This window comes from Grampus griseus (genome assembly GCF_964374135.1).
Source record: "Grampus griseus genome assembly, chromosome: 11".
Classification (NCBI taxonomy): Eukaryota; Metazoa; Chordata; class Mammalia; order Artiodactyla; family Delphinidae; genus Grampus; species Grampus griseus.
This window is the reverse complement of record NC_139005.1, coordinates 38,917,545-38,936,486: the sequence shown is the minus strand read 5'-3', so window position 1 is coordinate 38,936,486 and position 18,942 is coordinate 38,917,545.

Here is an 18,942-nt window from a genome sequence, read left to right as displayed (position 1 = left end):
ATCCAGCATCACTTCTACTTCACTCTGATTACAAGTGAGTCTAAGCCCACTCAGATTTGAGGTCAAGAGCAGACCCACTAATCAGTGAGAATGTCAAAGGAGATACTGCATCATCTTTAGAAAATAGAATCTGCCATACCCTGTAAAAGAAACTAATAAAATAAAATAAAAATACTGGAGCTGAAGAGTGCAATGACTGCAGTGAAAAATTCAACAGCAGACTTAGAAAAAAAACAGAAGAAGCAATCAGTGAACTCAAAGACAGAGCATTTAAATTATACAGCCAGAGGATCAAAAAGGAAAAAGAATGAAAAAGGTGAAGAAAGCCTAAAGGGCTCAGGGAACTCCATCAACTGAGCCAATGTACACATTTTAGGAGTCCTGAAAGAGAAGAGAGAGAGAAAGGGGCAGAAAGCTTATTTAAGGAAATAATGGCTGAAAACTTCCCAGATGTGGAGAGAGAAATGGGCATCCACATTCAGGATGCCAGAGGATGTCAAATAGAAGAAACCAAGAAGTCTATACTGATACATTATAATCACATTTTCAAAGATAAAGAAAGAAATTTCAAAGCAGCAAGAGAAAAGCAACTCATCACATATAAGGGAACCCCATAAGGCTATCAGTGGATTTCTCAGCAGAAACCTCTCAATCCAGGAAAGATTGAGATGATATATTCAAAGTGCTGAAAGAAAAAAATTAACAACCAAGAATACTGTACCCAGTAAAACTGTTCCTTAGAAATAAAGGCAAGATAAAGTCTTCCAGAAAAACAAAAGAAGAAATAGAAAACCTTAACTGGCCAATATAAATAAAGAGATTATCAGAAAAAGTAAATAACCACATTAAAAAATGGGCAACAGAACTGAATAGACATTTTCCACAGAAAACATACAAATGGTCAACAAGTATATGAAAAAGTGCTAAATATCAGTAATCATCAGGGAAATGCAAATCAAAAACAGTGAGATATCACCTCAAACCTATTAGAATGACTATTACAAAAACAAACAAAAGATAAAAAGTGTTGTCAAGGATCTGGAGAAATTGGAACCATCTACTCTGTTGGTGGGAATGTAAATTGGTACAGTGGCTGTAGAAAACAGCACTTATATTAGGTGCATATTTGTTTATGATTGTTATATCTTCTTCTTGGATTGATCCCTTGATCATTATGTAGTGTCCTTCTTTGCCTCTTGTAATAGTCTTTATTTTAAAGTCTATTTTGACTGATATGAGAATTGCTACTCCAGCTTTCTTTTGATTTCCATTTGCATGGAATATCTTTTTCCATCTCCTCACTTTCAGTCTGTATGTGTCCCTAGGTCTGAAGTGGGTCTCTTGTAGACAGCAAATATATGCGTCTTGTTTTTGTATCCATTCAGCCAGTCTATGTCTTTTGGTTGGAGCATTAATGTAGAACAATGTTAACTCTCATTTGGGAAAAAGGTTTAGCTACCCATTATGTAGTAAAGTTAATTCGGCCCAAAATTGTACTATTAGGGATTTATCCTAGAGAAACTCATACACACTGTACCAAAATAAATGTACAAAAATGTTCATGGTAGCCATGTTTGTAATAACCAAATATAGGAAATAACTCATGGACACGTACAATAGAAATTAAAAGATAAATTTTGATATATCCATACGGTGAAGTGAATACAACCAAAGAAAATGAATAAACCTTTTCACATGAAGTAGCATGGATCAATCTTAAATATAATATTGAACAAAATCGTACATAAAACATTATTCCATTCATATAAAGTTCAAATAAAGGCAAACAGGACTATATTATTTAGGGTTGCACATATAAATGATAAAACTATTTAAAAAGTAAGAAAGTCAGTAAGAATGTTAGGGCAACCTGTATTATCACTAAGAGGAGAAGGAACAGGGTTCTTGTAGCAGAGTTGTGTACAGTCCCAGTGCTGGTAATGTACTATCTCTTAACCTTTAAAATTTTTTCTTGTACAGTGGTCACATAGATCTTTGCTTTACAATTATTTGTTAAATTGTACATATATGTTGTGTGTACTTTTCAGTATATATGGCATATTTTACTTTCTTGAATAAACTGTAAACAACAAGATAAATGGTGAAATACTAAAATAATTTCTATTAAAACCAGATATTGGGCAGAGATGCCTGTTTTCTCCACTATTTCCTAACATTGTTTTGAAAGTTATAACTAATGTAATAGACATGAAGATGAAATACTTAGAATAATTATAAAATACCAAATTACTTATTTTGTATGCACATGATATGATTATATTCTTGGACTCAATAGGCTGAGGGTTGGGGGGAAGAATGAGAATTAATAAGAGAGATTAATTTGGCAACACAAAAAATAAATACACAAAAAATAGTCTTTCACTATCCTATTAATAATCAATTTGAACTGAAAATAGGAGAAAATCCATTCACATTAGCAACAAAATCATAAAATAACTAGTAATAAATTTAACCAAAACAGGTATAGAATTTGTATGACTAAAACTATATTTAGTGTCATAAAACAAGATCTGTATAAAAATTTCTGAAAACAAATGTTTGTAGAATTACTATCCTTTTGTTTAAGCTTGATCAAATACACCAGGAAAACCACCTGGACCTTGGGTTTCCTTCTGATTTATGGTTACAAATTCAATTTATTTAGTTGATATGGGACTACTGTGGTTTCCTATATTTTCTTGTAATTTGGTAATTTGTGTCTTTCAAAGAATCTGTCCACTTCAACTAAATTGTCAAATTCATTGGCATAAAATCATTTATAACATTCTCTTATTAGGTTTTAAGTCTGTGAAGGATCTGTAGTGATACACTCTTTTATTCCTGATACTGATAATTTGTCTTTTCTCTTTTTCTCTTAATCAATCTAATGGAGGTTTATTAACTTTACTGATTTTTTAAAAAAGTTTTTGGTTTAATTCATTTTCTTTATTGTTTCTTATTTTGTTGACTTCAACTTTGTTTCTTTATATTTATTTTCAGTCTACGTTGATTTTTTCTGACCTCTTAAGATGGATTTTAGACCTTTCTTCTTTTCTAATATAAGCATTTAATTTCCCTTTAAGTATTAATTTAGCTGTACCCCACAAATGCTGATGTTTTCATTTTCATTCAGTTAAAAAATAATTTACTATTTCCTTTGTGGTTTCTTCTTTGACCTCTGGGGTTATTTGAAAGTGTGTTGTTTGACATTTAACTATTTTGGGATTTTCCATATACTTTCAAATATTGATTTATAATTTAGTTCCGTTGTGATCAATTTCCTTAATGGATAATCATAGTTCTAGCTTCAGACTGTTCCATGTGTATTCAGCTGTTGTTGAATGGAGTGTTCTATAAATGTCTACTAGATAAAGTTTGTGGTTATGTTATTCAAGTCTTCTATATCCTTACTGATTTTCTGTCTACTTTTTATATTAATTAGTGAGAAAGGAGAGTTAAAATAAATTCACAAGTATCATTGAGAATTTGTCTATTTCTTCTTTCAATTCCATTAGTTTTTCCTTCATTATTTTGAAGCTCTGTTGTGTCTTCTTGGAAAATTGATTTTTTTATTATCATGAAGTGTCCTTATTTATCCCTAGTAGTATGGCTTGTTCTGAAGTATACTTTTCCCTATACTATGGCTTGTTCTGAAGTCTACTTTGCCCTAGATTTCTATAACGCCTTCACTTTCTCATAATTGTATATAATGTTATATCCTTTCCCATCCTTTTACTTTTAAACTAAGGCAAAGGCTGCCATTGCCAATAAGAGTGTGCACACATAGAGGGAAAAGAGCTGACTTGAACTCCAGACCTGCCTCTGACCAGGGCAGAAGCAACCTTTCCAGTGTATGTGTCCCTGCCTACATTTGGGAGGAGCAAAACTAGTTCCAGGGTGGAGACCACCAAAGCCTGTAGGAGAAAAACCAGCTTAATAGCGTAGCGCCAGGCACTGAGGCCCCAACCCAGCCTCTAACTAAGGCATATACACAGAGGAAAAAGTGAAACCAGCATAGAAGTGCAGTCCCTCAGGCCCCAGCCATAACCCAACCAAGGCAAAGACTACCATCACACCCAGGAGAAATACAACTGCTTCAGGGGTCCTGCTCCAGCACCTTGGGCCCCAAACCTGCCTCCAACAGGGTGGTAATAGCCATTAAGCATACGAAAAGTCCTGATCACACTTGGCTCTGGCTCTAGCCCTTCAAATCCATCCCTACTTCCCACCAAGGTGGTGGTTGCCAGCAGAACCCAGGGTAAGATGTGGCCCATGCTCACTTCATATCCAGCTCTCCTACCAAAGGCACTGGGCACATGCAGACTACATAGGGATGCTCCCACACAAGGAAATGACTTCAAGACTGAGACAGGTAACTGCTTCACCTAATTTCATAAAGAAAGAGAAAGTTAAAAACAAGATGAGAAGACAAAGGAATATGTTTCAAACAAAAGAACAAGAAAAAAACCACCCTAATGAAACAAAGATAAGTAATTTACCTGATAAAGAGTTCAAAGCAATAGTAATAAGAATGCTAACTGAACTTGGGAAAAGAATAAATGAACACAGCAAGAATTCTTAAAAAGAACTAGAAAATATAAAAAAAGAGCCAGTCAGAGCTGAAGAATACAATAACTGAAATAAAAATTACACTAGAAGGAATTAACAGCAGCTTAATGATACAGAACACACAAGTGATCTGGAAGATAGAATAATGGAAACAACCTTATCAGAACAGCAAAAAGAAAAACACATTAAAAAAATAAGGATAGTTTGACAATGTCAAACATACACCAAGAATGACAATGTCATTCACCATTCACAATGTCATACACCAATGACAATGTCAAACATACACCAAGAAGGAGAAGAGAGAGACAAAAGGGGGTAGAAAATGTATTTGATGAAATTACAGTTGAAAACTTCCTGAACCTAAAGAAAGAAATAGATGTCCAGGTACAGGAAGCAAAGAGAGTCCTAAACAAGATGAAACCAAAAAGACCCACACCAAGACATGTCATAATTAAAATGCCAAAAGTTAAAGAGATAATTTTAAAGGCAGCAAGAGAAAAACAAAGGGTCACATACAAGGGAACCCCCGTAAGGCTATCAGCTGATTTTTCTGCAGAAATTTTGCAGGCCAAAAGGGAGTGGAATAATATGTTTAATGTGCTGAAAGAGAAAAACCTACAATCTAGGATACTCTACCCAGCAAGGTTATCATTCAGAATTAAAGGAAAGATAAAGAGCTTCTCAGACAAGCAAGATCTAAAGAGTTAATCAAAACTAAACTGACCTTACAAAGTGTTTAAGGGTCTTCTTTAACTGAAATAGAAAAGACTACAACAAAAATAAGACATTATAGGAAAGGAAAAATCCCACATGTAAAGGCAAATATATGGTAAGGCTGTGGATCAACCACTTAAATAAGTTAGTACAAAGATTAAAAGACAAATTGTAAAATCAACTATAACTACAATAAACAGTTAAAGGATAGACACAAAGGTGTAAAACATGATATTGAAAACACAAAACATAGTGGGGGAGGGTAAAAATGTAGAGCTTTCAGAATGTGTTTGAACTGAAATAACAAGATTAAAACGAGTAGGTAAGCTATAATAGGTCAACATATATGAACTCTATGGTAACCACAAATCAAAAACCTCCAATAGATACATAAAAACTAGAGAGAAAAGAATACAAGCGTACCACTAAAGAAAATCATCAAACCACAAGGGAAGAGACTAAAAGAAGAAAAGAACAGAGGAGAACTACCAAAACAACTAGAAAACAAGTAACAAAATGTTAATAAGTACATACCTATCAATAATCACTTTAAATGTCAATGAACTAAATGCTCCAATCAAAAGAAACAGGATGGGTTGTTTGTATAAAAAACAAGACCCATCTATATGCTGCTATAAGAGACTTATTTCAGAGATAAAGACACAGAATGAAAGTGCAGGGATGGAAAAATATACTCCAAGCAAATGGAAACAGAAAGCTGGAGTAGCAATACTCATGTCAGGCAAAATAGACTTTAAAACGAAGTCTATAACAAAAGACAAAGAAGGGCATCATGTAATGATAAAGGCATCGATACAAAAAGAGGATATAACACTCATAAACAAATATGCACCTAATATAAGAGCACTTAAATATAAAACAAGTACTAACAGACATAAAGGGAGAAATTGAAAATAATACAATAATAAGAGGACACTTTAACACCCCACTTACATCAATGGACAGATCATCCAGACAGAAATCCACTAAGAAAACTATGGCCTTAAATGACACATTAGACCAGTTGGACTTAATAGATATCCACAGGGCATTCCATCAAAAAACGGCAGAATAAAACAAACAAACAAAAAACAGCAGAATACATATTCTTTTCAAGTGCACATGGAACTTTCTCTGGGATACCTCACATGCTAGATCACAAAGCAAGTCTCAACAAATGTAATAGGATAGAAATTATATCAAGCACATTTTCCAACTATAATTGCATGAAACTAGAAATCAATCACAGGATGAAAAATGGAAAAAACACAAACAAGCGAAGACTAAACAACATGCTACTAAAAATCCAACGGGTCAACAAAGATATCAAAGAGGAAATTAGAAAATAGCTTGAGACAAATGAAAACAAAAATACAACTTTCCAAGTCTATGGGATGCAGTAAAAGCAGTTTAAGAGGGAAATTTATAGTGATATGGGCATACCTTAAGAAACAAGAAAAATCTCAAACAACTTAAACTACCACCTAAAGAAATTAGAAAAAAGAGAAAAAACAAAGCCCAAAGTCAGGGGAAGGAAGGAAATAATAAGGATCAGAGAGGAAATAAATAAAATAGAGACCAAAATAATAGAAAAGATTAATGAAACCAAGAGTTGGTTCTTTGGAAAGATAAACAAAATTGATAAGCCTTTAGCCAGGCTCATCAAGAAAAAAGAGAGGGCCCAAATAAAATAAGAAATGAAAGAGGAGAAATTACAACCAATATCACGGAGATACAAATACTACAAGCAATGTATTCATGTAGTATTCATGAGAAAATACTACAAACAATTACATGCCAACAAATTGGACATACTAGAAGGAATGGATAGATTCCTAGAAACATACAATCTTCCAAAACTTAACCAGGAAAAAACAGATAATCTGAACAGACTGATTACTAGTATTGAAATTGAATCAGAGTGAAAAAAACTCCTAAGAAACAAAAGTCCAGGACCAGAGAGCTTCAAGGGGAAATACACCAAACATATAAAGAAGAGCTAATACCTATCCTTCTCAAACTTCAAAAAAACTGGAGAGGACAGAATACTAACAAATTCATTCTATGAGTTCACCATTACCCTGATACCACAACCAGACAAAGACACTACCAAAAATAAAGAAAACTATAGGCCAATATCCATGATTAATATATATAAATCCTCAACAATATATTAGCAAGCTGAATTCAACAATATATAAAATGAATCGTACACCGTGATGAAGTGGGATTATTCCAAGGGTGCAAGGATGGTTTAATATTCACAAGTCAATCAATGTGATACACCACATTAACAAAGCAAAGGATAAAAATCACATGATCATATCAATTGACACAGAAAAAGCATTTGGCAAAATTCAACATCTCTAATGATAAAAAACCTCAACAAATTTGGTATAGAGGGAACATATCTCAACATAGCAAAGTCCATTTATGACAAAATCAAAGCTAGCATCATACTCAATGGTGAAAGCTGAAAGCTTTTCCTCTAAAATCAGGAACAAGACAATGATGCCCACTCTCACCATTTCTATTTAATATAGTATTGGAAGTCCTAGCCACAGCAATCAGACAAGAAAAAGGAATAAATGGCATCCAAGTTGGAAGGGAAGAAATAAAACTGTAACTATTTGCAGGTGACATGATGCTATATATAGAAAACCCTAAAATCTCTACCAAAAAAATTTAGAATAAATGAATTTAGGAAAGTTGCAGGATACAAAATTAATATACAGACATCCATTGCTTCTCTATACACTAATAATGAGCTATCAAAAAGAGAAAGCAAAAAAACCCATTCAATATCACATCAAAAAGAATAAAATACCTAGGAATAAACTTAACCAAGGAGGTGAAAGACCTGTACTCTGAGAAATATAAGACATTGATGAAGGAAAGTGAAGATGATACAAATAAATGGAAAGACAGCCATGTTCATGAATTACAATTAGAAAAAGTAATATTGTTAAAATGGCCATACTACCCAAAACAATCTACAGATGTAATGCAATCCCTATCAAAATACCCAGGACGTTTTTTACAGAACAAGAACAAACAATCCTAAAATTTATAGGGAACCACAAAAGACCCTAAAATAGCCAAATCAATCTTGAGAAAGAAGAACAAAACTGGAGGAATCATGTCCCCTGACTTCAGATTATACTTCAAAGCTACAGTAATCAAAACAGTATGGTACTGGCACAAGCACAGACACATAGATCAATGGAACAGAATAGAAAGCCCAAAAATAAATCCATGCACTGCGGTAAATTAATCTATGACAAAGGTGGAAAAAACATACAATGGGAAAAAGACAGTCTCTTCAATAGCTGGTGCCAGGAAAACTGGACAGCTACATGTAAAAGAATGAAATTAGAACATTTTCTCATGCCATATACAAAAATAAACCCTCAATTTGGATTAAAGATCTAAATGTAAGACCAGAAACCATAAAACTCTTAGAGGAAAACATAGGCAGTACACTCTTTGACATAAGTCTTAGCAATATTTTTTATGGATCGGTCTCCTTAGGCAAGAAAAACAAAAGCAAAAATAAACAAACAAATGAGACCTGATTAAACTTAGAAGCTTAGAAAGCATCAACAAAACAAAAGGACAACCTACCGAATTTGGAGAAAATATTTACATTGGTATGTCTGATAAGGGGCAATATCTAAAACATGTAAAAAGCTCATACAACTCAATATCAAAAGACCAACCTGATTAAAAATGGGTAGATTGCCTGAATAGACATTTTTCCAAAGAAGAGATACAGGTGGCCAACAGGCACATGCAAACATGCTCAACATCACTAATAATCAGGGAACTGCAAATCAAAACCACACTGGGTTATTACCTCACACCTGTCAGAATGGCTATCAGCAAAAAGACAACAAATAATAAATGTTGGCCAGAATGTGGAGAAAAGGGAGCCCTAGTACACTGTTGGTGGGAATGTACATTGGTACAGCCCCTGTGGAAAACAGTATGGAGTTTCCTCAAAAATAAAAATAGAACTATCATATTATTCAGCAACTCCACTCCTGGTTATATATCCAAAGAAAATGAGAAAACACTAATTGGAAAAGATATATGCACCCCAATGTTTATAGCAGCATTATTCACAATAGCCAAGATATGGAAGCAATCTAAGTGTCCACCAACAGATGAATGGATAAAGAAGCTGTGATTATATATATATATATATATATATATATAAAATCATACATACACACACACACACACACACACACACACACACACACACAATGGCATATTACTCAGCCATAAAAACGAGCATGAAAATTTGCCATTTGCAACAACATGGATGGACCGGAAGAGTATTATGCTTGGTGACATAAGGCAGACAGAAAGACAAATACTGTATGTTTTCACTTATATGTGGAATGTTAAAAATAAAACAAATGAATGACTATAACAACACAGAAACATACTCAGAGGTACAGAGAACAAACTAGTGGTTACCAGTGAGGAGAGGGGTGAGGGGAGAGGCAAGATAGGGGAAAGGGATTAAGAGGTACAAACTAGTAGGTATAAACTAAATAAGAAAGGCAAATATATTGTACAGCACAGGGAGTATAGCCAATATATTATATTTACTTTAAATGGGGTAAAATCTATAAAAATATTAAATCACTGCTGTACACCTGAAACTAATATAATATTGTAAATCAACTATACTTCAATTTAAAAAAAGACAACAAATAACTAAATTAAGAAACTATACTATGTCAATGAGAAATCTGCTTAGAGTAAGTTTGTGCACTATAAAATAATGGCAATTTGAGATTACACCACTTTGAAGCTGTCTGCCTGTAACATGATATTTCACAAGTGCTAGAACTCCCTGGCGATCCTGTGGCTAGGACTCCGTGCTTCCACTGCAGGGGGCCTGGGTTCGACCCCTGGTCAGGGAACTAAGATTTTGCAAGCCTCACAGCATGGCCAAAAAAAAAAACCAAGTGCTGTCTTGACCCAGTCTTCCTGCCATGACTGAAACCCTCTATTCCACTTAACCTGCAATTTGTCAAATCCCCATCCCAACTACTTCCCTTATCAGGCTCTAACATTACTGGGTTATTTCTTTTTCTTTATTTTTTTGGCTGTGTCAGGTCTTAGTTGCGGCCTGAGTGGTCTTCGTTGCAGCCTGCGGGATCTTTGTTGTGGCTCGCGGGCTTCTCTCTAGTCATGGCCTGCAGGTTTTCTCTCTCTAGTTGTGACGCATGGGCTCCAGAGTGCATGGGCTCTGTAGTTTGTGGCATGCAGGCTCCAGAGCACGTGGGCTCTGTAGTTTGTGGCACGCAGGCTCTCTCGTTGAGGCGTATGAGCTCAGTAGTTGTGGCACGCTGGCTTAGTTGCCCCACGGCATGCGGGATCTTAGTTCCCCGACCAGGGATGAACCCGCATCACCTGCATTGGAAGGCGGATTCTCTACCACTGGACCACCAGGGAAGTGCCCACTCTTGGGCTATAATACATATATACCCAACTGCCAGAGGCCCCCTTCTCCATACCTATACCGAGGGACAGCCCCTTCTTTCTTAGGCCTGAAGAATTATTCAAAATACCCAATACCCTAGAAGCCTATGAAACCTAGCTACTCCTGTTTGCCATACATAAGCATTTCCTGCAGTTCCAGCTTACTGTTACCTATCCCTGGGTGCAAATTCCTGTGTGGCCCTGTGTGACAGCCTTGTCTAGTTTGGAGCTATAAGTAACAAAGAGTTCTGCCTTTCATCTATCTGTCTTTGAGTTGTGTCCCATCATCAAAAAAACTTTAAATCTTATAAAACATCTAGTCTTACCCTGACTGCAACACCAGCTGTCACTGACTGACAGCTGCCTGTACTTGGTTCACTATTTACACTGACTACAAATTATTTCTGCCAAGTAGTGCCAATTGCCAACTTCTTGCCTTTAAATAGTGCTTTATAAGTTTTATACCATATGCCTATATTTTTCCTTAATTTAGTCCTCACAACAGCTTTTAAGGAAAAAATGGCATGATATTACACCAATTTGATTGATGAGGTTAAGGCTCTAATCTGTCACCCAGAGGCAAAGCCAGAACTAAAAACAAATCTTCTGGTTCTTAGTTTAGTGCTATTTCTAGCACAACTTTGTGCCCACCATTCAATTTAGCACTATCTTTTAAATTAAAATTTTCCTATTTAAAGAGTACACAAGAAACTGTTAACTCCTTGTAAGGCCACTCCTTTCCTCCCCCTCAATATCAAGGACAATAGGACTTAAGGGTAAGCCACAGAACTCCCTAAGCCTTGACACCATCACCACCATTGCCAAGCATGATTTAAGGGACCTCGGAACTCTGGCACTTCTGGAAAGACAGCCCCTCTAGCCTTAACTCTGTCCACAATAGGATTGGAAGAGGGTCCACAAGTGCAGCACACTTCTAATGAGATCCTCATTCTACCACACACACCTCATCTACTCACTCCCAGCCAACCCTTATACCTTACCTCACCACTGACAAGATGACTAGACCAGTCCCAAGAAGGGGGCTATAATTAGAACTGATTATCCACCTACCCCTGAGAATACTAATGCCCTCATGTCCTATATCTCTGCTTACAACACAAGAATCCTTGGCCTCCAGATCATTCCTCATCATAGAGATTCTTACCCTATCATAGTCCTCTACACTGCCTAATTTGAATTAGACTCTAACCCCCCAAACAACATCTAACTCCTTCCACTGTGACCTCTGGAATTCAGGATTTGTCATCAGTAAAATCAAGTAAATATTCTCTTTGCTCTTCATTGCTGCCTCAAGTACCACTTTCCTCCTTCCTCCCTAAATAATGTCCTGATCCTTTGAGACATCAAGCCATACCACACACTACCCTTCCTTGTTATTATCACCTACCATAGTCCTGGTCATTCTCCTTCTTTCATTAAAGACTCCCTCAACTAGCTTGCTATCTCACTCTCCATAACCCCATCATCATTCCTGGTAATATCCATGTGGACGATCCATCTTATGGCCTGGGTTCAACTGCACAAGTATGATCATTAAAATACTGAAACATTTTCATAGCCACTAGTGCCTCCAAGACCCTGCATAGCACGATAGCCTACATTCATTTTGATGGATCCATGCCTACCCCTAGTACTGGCAGTTAAATATTTTGATTACTATCCCTGCTAATACCAAGCCTCCCAGTTCTTTGACTTTTTCTTACCTTAAATGATCTTGTCTACCACCTCAGTCACCCACTTTCACAATCATATCCTATATCTAGTTAGTACCAACAACTGCAACCCCCATCCTAATCTCCAGTTAAAGCATCCTACTCTGCCACCTACACCTTCAGCTTCAACCAATTTGTCTACCTCACTGTGACTCAGGAAAAAAATTTATCTTTCATCCCATCTTTGCTCTGTCCCACGCTACTGAAGTCTTCTTTTCACCCATTATGCAGCTTCAATTCCTAAGTCTTATCATTTACTCTATTCTTACTATGTATTAAATTGTCTATTTTGTCAACTGAAAAAAAGTGCACAATGTGAAAGTTGCGAGTTAGGTTTATTTGGGGCAAAATGAGGACTATAGCCTGGGAGACAGCCGCTCAGATAGCTCTGAGGAATTGCTTCGAAGAGGTGTGTGTGGGGGAGGTCAGTGTATATGTGATTTTGCTGAAGGGCGATACGTGCAATCAAGCACACATTTTGGCAGAAGGTTACTGCTGGTCACAAGAAGGTTGCTGATAGTCACAAGGAGTAGATGTCTCCATTAATGATTTTAGTGCTTTCCTAGATATGAGAAGATGCAAAAAATTGGGCTCATTAAAACCTTCTCCTAAAAATATCTATCTGAAGGCCTGTTCTGTCAGTTTTTCCCAGAGCACAGAGTGCCTCATTCCTGACCTCCACCCTGAACTCCTTTTAGGGTGTGTTGAAGGTCAGCAACTACAGTGGCTAGTGACCTAATCCTTGTAGAGGCAGATGGCGAGTGACAATTTTTTTTTTTTTTTTTTTTTTTTTGCAGTATGTGGGCCTCTCACTGCTGTGGCCTCTCCCGTTGCGGAGCACAGGCTCCGGACGCGCAGGCTCAGTGGCCATGGCTCACGGGCCCAGCCACTCCGCGGCATGTGGGATCTTCCCGGACCGGGGCACGAACCCATGTCCCCTGCATCGGCAAGCAGACTCTCAACCACTGCGCCACCAGGGAAGCCCAACGAGTGACAATTTTAAGGTGGCAATTTACATCATCTCATTTACTCTTCACAACAACCCTACAAAGTAGGTATAATGATTTTCATTTTATTAATTAGGAAACAGGTATATCTACATAAATCTGCCCAGGATTATAAAAATAAAAAGTGAGATTCTACGATTTTAAATGTCTGAACCACTATTTCCTTAAAAATAAACTAGGGATAAAGATAATTTATCTATCTCCCTGAGTTGTGAAGATCACATGTACAAAAAAGCATTTTGTAAATTGTGAAGTGCTCTACAAATACCAGTTTTAATTATCGACTACTGACTAGGGGACCCTTACCCTTTCTTTCCACAGGAATCCTAACCTGACACTTCCCTCAACCTTCCTCTTTCTTTTATAGTCCTAGACATAGTGGACACAAACAGCTGCACTGCCCTGTTGGTAGAAAACTCATCTCTGACATCAAGCTTCAAAACTTTGAATGGAAGAAAAGCAGTGTTATAAATGGTGATTAGACTCTAATTAGCAACTGGAGGTATGGTTTATTATAGCGGAAAAGGTTTTTGTAAGCCAAGCTGCTAATTCATTGCAATCAACTGACTAATAAAGAAACTCTTATAACACAATCCTAAACTGGTGAACACCTGCATTATATGTTTTTATTCAAACCACAGCAGAACAAGAGTTCAGAAATGAAGGAGCTAAGGCTGACAGGCAAGAGACTGAGTCTCTTAAGGTCTTTTGAAGTCCAAAGGAGAACTTGGAACCTTAAATGATTGTGACCTCTCCCTGAGCCCCAGGAAGAACACAGCTGTGTCCTGAGGAACTGTACTGCACACACTAGAATCTGGCTTTGGGTCCAACTCATCCCATTCGGTCGTTCTGAACTCTATCAACAGGGCAGCCCTGGATGACCAAGTTTCCTTAGAATGATATAATTGGACCCACCAGGTATATCACTTCCTTATAACACTAAATATAGTGACTCTCTATTACTTGATATGGCAAATTAAAAATCCTTGACCCACTATTCTAATCTTTCTATCAATTTCCCCATTTCTTCTCTACTCTAGATAGGCATGTCCACACCTGTGTGTTCTTCACCCCACAGCAGGTACACTTCTGCCTTCTGATTCTACCCAAGATGCTGTTCCTACATTTTGCCCTCAAAGCTGATCTTGAAACTCTTCCACCAGAAAGTGTTAAAAAGATGGAATCACCTGCCTGCTACTCACTGCATATTTAATTACCCCACCTTACACAGCAGTTTGGACTTGTCCATATATTACTGTGAAAGGTAAAGTACCACTCTGGTGACAGGTGCACCAGATTATAAGTCTAAGGCCAGGGTTCAAGTCCTAATTTTGCCTTTTGGCTCACTGGATGCTCCTAAACCCACGCTGAGATAATATCTGCAGTTTGCTGATTGAAAGCTAAAGAGATGGCACATTAAAGCTAATAAGCTAAATATAAAGGTATTTTATATTTTTTTCCCTGTGATGTTAAAAAACAAAGTTCTGGCATAAAGTAGATGTTTATTAAATATTAATGACCCATTATTGGGCCATCAGGCCAAAGATGACTATTTTGCCTCCTTTTTCTTTCCTCTTTTGATATAATCTGCCAGCTCTCCCCAAATCTCTCTTTCAAGTAAAGACAGCTTGGTTATTTAACTTAATTTAATTATATGTGTGACAGAGGCAATGCTAATTGTTCATCAAACCCCATTTCCTTTTCTACTGGGGTGCACACACTGTACAGCCACCCTGCAGTTAGGTGGAACCATATGAGCATGCACCTTAGTCATGAATTCTGGCTAAGGAAATGTGTGAAAATGATGGAGAGCACTTCCAGGGCTTGTCCCTGATATCTCCAATAAGTCAGCCACAGCTTTCCTCCTTTATCTGAGGCCCACAGATTGGATGATTCCAAGGCAACAGGGGATGGTAGAACCACAAGATAGAAGAAACCTGGTCTTTCCATGATTGCAAGGAGCAGACACCCCACCCACTGGCTCCAACAAGCCTGCTACACACTGTGACTTATGTGAAACATAAGCTTTTATTATGTTAAACCATTGAGACACTGGTATTGTTAACATACCCAGATTAACATACCTTGTATTTCTCACCTGTGGAAACATAAATGCAAAGAACCCCTGGACTTAGTTCCAGGACCTGAGATACAAATCCTGGCTTAACACCTCCCCCAAATACCCTATGATCTGCTCTACAACATGGTCTATACCCTTCCTCAACTGCATGTCTAGCACATTCTCCTCTTTTTTTTTTTTTTTTTTCTGGTACGCGGGCCTCTCACTGTTGTGGCCTCTCCTGTTGCGGAGCACAGGCTCCAGAGGCGCAGGCTCAGCTGCCATGGATCACGGGCCCAGCCGCTCCGTGGCATGTGGGATCTTCCCGGACCGGGGCACGAACCTGTCTCCCCTGCATTGGACTCTCAACCACTGAGCCACCAGGGAAGCCCACATTCTCCTCTTTTTCATTAATGGAGACCTCCCCACTCTTCTCTCCCTCAAGACTTCTGTCAGGCCTATCTCTGACCTCCCACCCATACATGTTTACTTCTTTGCTCCTAGTGCAAAGTATATTCCTCTACTTCAGCACTTGTCACATTTTATTGCAAATATTTGTTGACATGTGTTTCCACAGACTGAGTTCTTGAATCCACAGACAGACAATTCCTTTGGGACCTTTGACTTCCAGGATTTAGTTACAGTGCCTGGCACATAGCAAAAAATAAATATATATTAAAGGAATGTTTGTCACCTATGACCTTAAGTGAGTCACTTATTTTTTAAGTCTATAAAATAAAATTGTACAGAATTGTTCAGATGATGAAGTAATGAATGTGATTTGTAGATTATAAACAGATTCTAACAGTAATCTGTTTATTCTGTTTTGTAGGCCCTTTCTCATCTTTTCCAGTCAAATCTGTCTAATGCTTCGAGGTAGCTTTGTCCAGTAGAAATAAAATGTAAGCGGCAAATATAAACACCTTAGTACCCATAATTTTAAAAGTTGAAAGAGAGAATCAACATTGTGAAAATGACTCTACTACCCAAAGCAATCTACAAATTCAATGCAATCCCTATCAAACTACCACTGTCATTTTTCACAGAACTAGAACAAAAAATTTCACAATTTGTATGGAAACACAAAAGACCCCGAATAGACAAAGCAATCTTGAGAACGAAAAACCTAGCTGGAGGAATCAGGCTCCCTGACTTCAGACTACACTACAAAGCTACAGTAATCAAGACAGTATGGTACTGGCACAAAAACAGAAAGATCAATGGAACAGAATAGAAAGCCCAGAGATAAACCCACGCACATATGGTCACCTTATCTTTGATAAAGGAGGCACGAATGTACAGTGGAGAAAGGACAGCCTCTTCAATAAGTGGTGCTGGGAAAACTGGACAGGTACATGTAAAAGTATGAGATTACCCAATAAAGATGTTAAAAAACAAAAGTATGAGATTAGATCACTCCCTAACACCATACACAAAAATAAGCTCAAAATGGATTAAAGACCTAAATGTAAGGCCAGAAACTATCAAACTCTTAGAGGAAAACATAGGCAGAACACTCTATGACATAAATCACAGCCAAGATCCTTTTTGACCCACCTCCTCCTACAGAAATGGAAATAAAAACAAAAATAAACAATGAAACGTATGAAGCTTAATGAAACGTAAAAGCTTTTGCACAGCAAAGGAAACCATAAACAAGACCAAAAGACAGCCCTCAGAATGGGAGAAAATATTTTCAAATGAAGCAACTGACAAAGGATTAATTTCCAAAATTTACAAGCAGCTCATGCAGCTCAATAACAAAAAAACAAACAACCCAATCCAAAAATGGGCAGAATACCTAAATAGACATTTCTCCAAAGAAGATATACAGACTGCCAACAAACACATGAAAGAATGCTCAACATCATTAATCATTAGAGAAATGCAAATCAAAACTACAATGAGATACATCTCACACCAGTCAGAATGGCCATCATCAAAAAATCTAGAAACAATAAATGCTGGATAGGGTGTGGAGAAAAGGGAACACTTCTGCACTGCTGGTGGGAATGTGAATTGATACAACCACTATGGAGAACAGTATGGAGGTTCCTTAAAAAGCTACAAATAGAACTACCATATGACCCAGCAATCCCATTACTGGGCATATACCCTGAGAAAACCATAATTCAAAAAGAGTCATGTACCAAAATGTTCATTGCAGCTCTATTTACAATAGCCCAGAGATGGAAACAACCTAAGTGCCCATCATCAGATGAATGGATAAAGAAGATGTGGCACATATATACAATGGAATATTACTCAGCCATAAAAAGAAATGAAATCGAGCTATTTGTAATGAGGTGGATAGACCCAGAGTCTGTCACACAGAGTGAAGTAAGTCAGAAAGAGAAAGACAAATACCGTATGTTAACACATATATATGGAATTTAAGAAAAAAATGTCATGAAAAACCTAGGGGTAAGACAGGAATAAAGACACAGACGTACTGGAGAACGGACTTGAGGATATGGGGAGGTGGAAGGGTGAGCTGTGACAAAGCGCGAGAGAGGCATGGACATATATACAGTACCAAACGTAAGGTAGATAGCTAGTGGGAAGCAGCCGCATGGCACAGGGATATCAGCTCGGTGCTTTGTGACCGCCTGGAGGGGTGGGATAGGGAGGGTGGGAGGGAGGGAGATGCAAGAGGGAAGAGATATGGGAACATATGTATATGTATAACTGATTCACTTTGTTATAAAGCAGAAATTAACACACCATTGTAAAGCAATTATACCCCAATAAAGATGTTAAAAAAATAAAGTATTAAAAAAAAAGTTGAAAGAAGTAGGTGAAGTGAATATCAACAATACATTTTAGCCGAACATATTCAAAATATTGCTTATTAGCTATTGTACATTTTGTTAATTAAGTCTTCTAAATCTGGTGTGTATGTTACAACACACCTCAATCCGGAGGCTGGTGGCTCCCGCAAATTGGACAATGCAGGCGCAAGGCCGACTTCAGACACACGTCTTGGTGAAGTCAACCTCGTTCAGAATTAGTGACTCCTCCTCAACGCTCTCTCCAGCCCCTTATCATCACCCTGGCTATCCTGAAACCTAGAAGGTGAGCTCCTTGAGGAATTCCAGACCGTTGTCTCGAGAAATCTCTCTCACATCGATCGTTGGCATGTGAGGATAGGTTGTTAAATGTCGAGGTAATTAATGAACCTGTGTGCAAAGGACCCCACGGGAGGCCGCGTGGCCAGGACGGAAGATGGTCAGTCAGGGAGAGGGCGGGGTCGAGCCGCCAAGGTCGGCCGGGATCCTGGCGCCTGGGCCCACGGCGTCCAGGGGCGTCGGGCGCCGAGAGGCGGGTCCGGGCCGCCTGGGGGCCCTGGAGGCGCAGC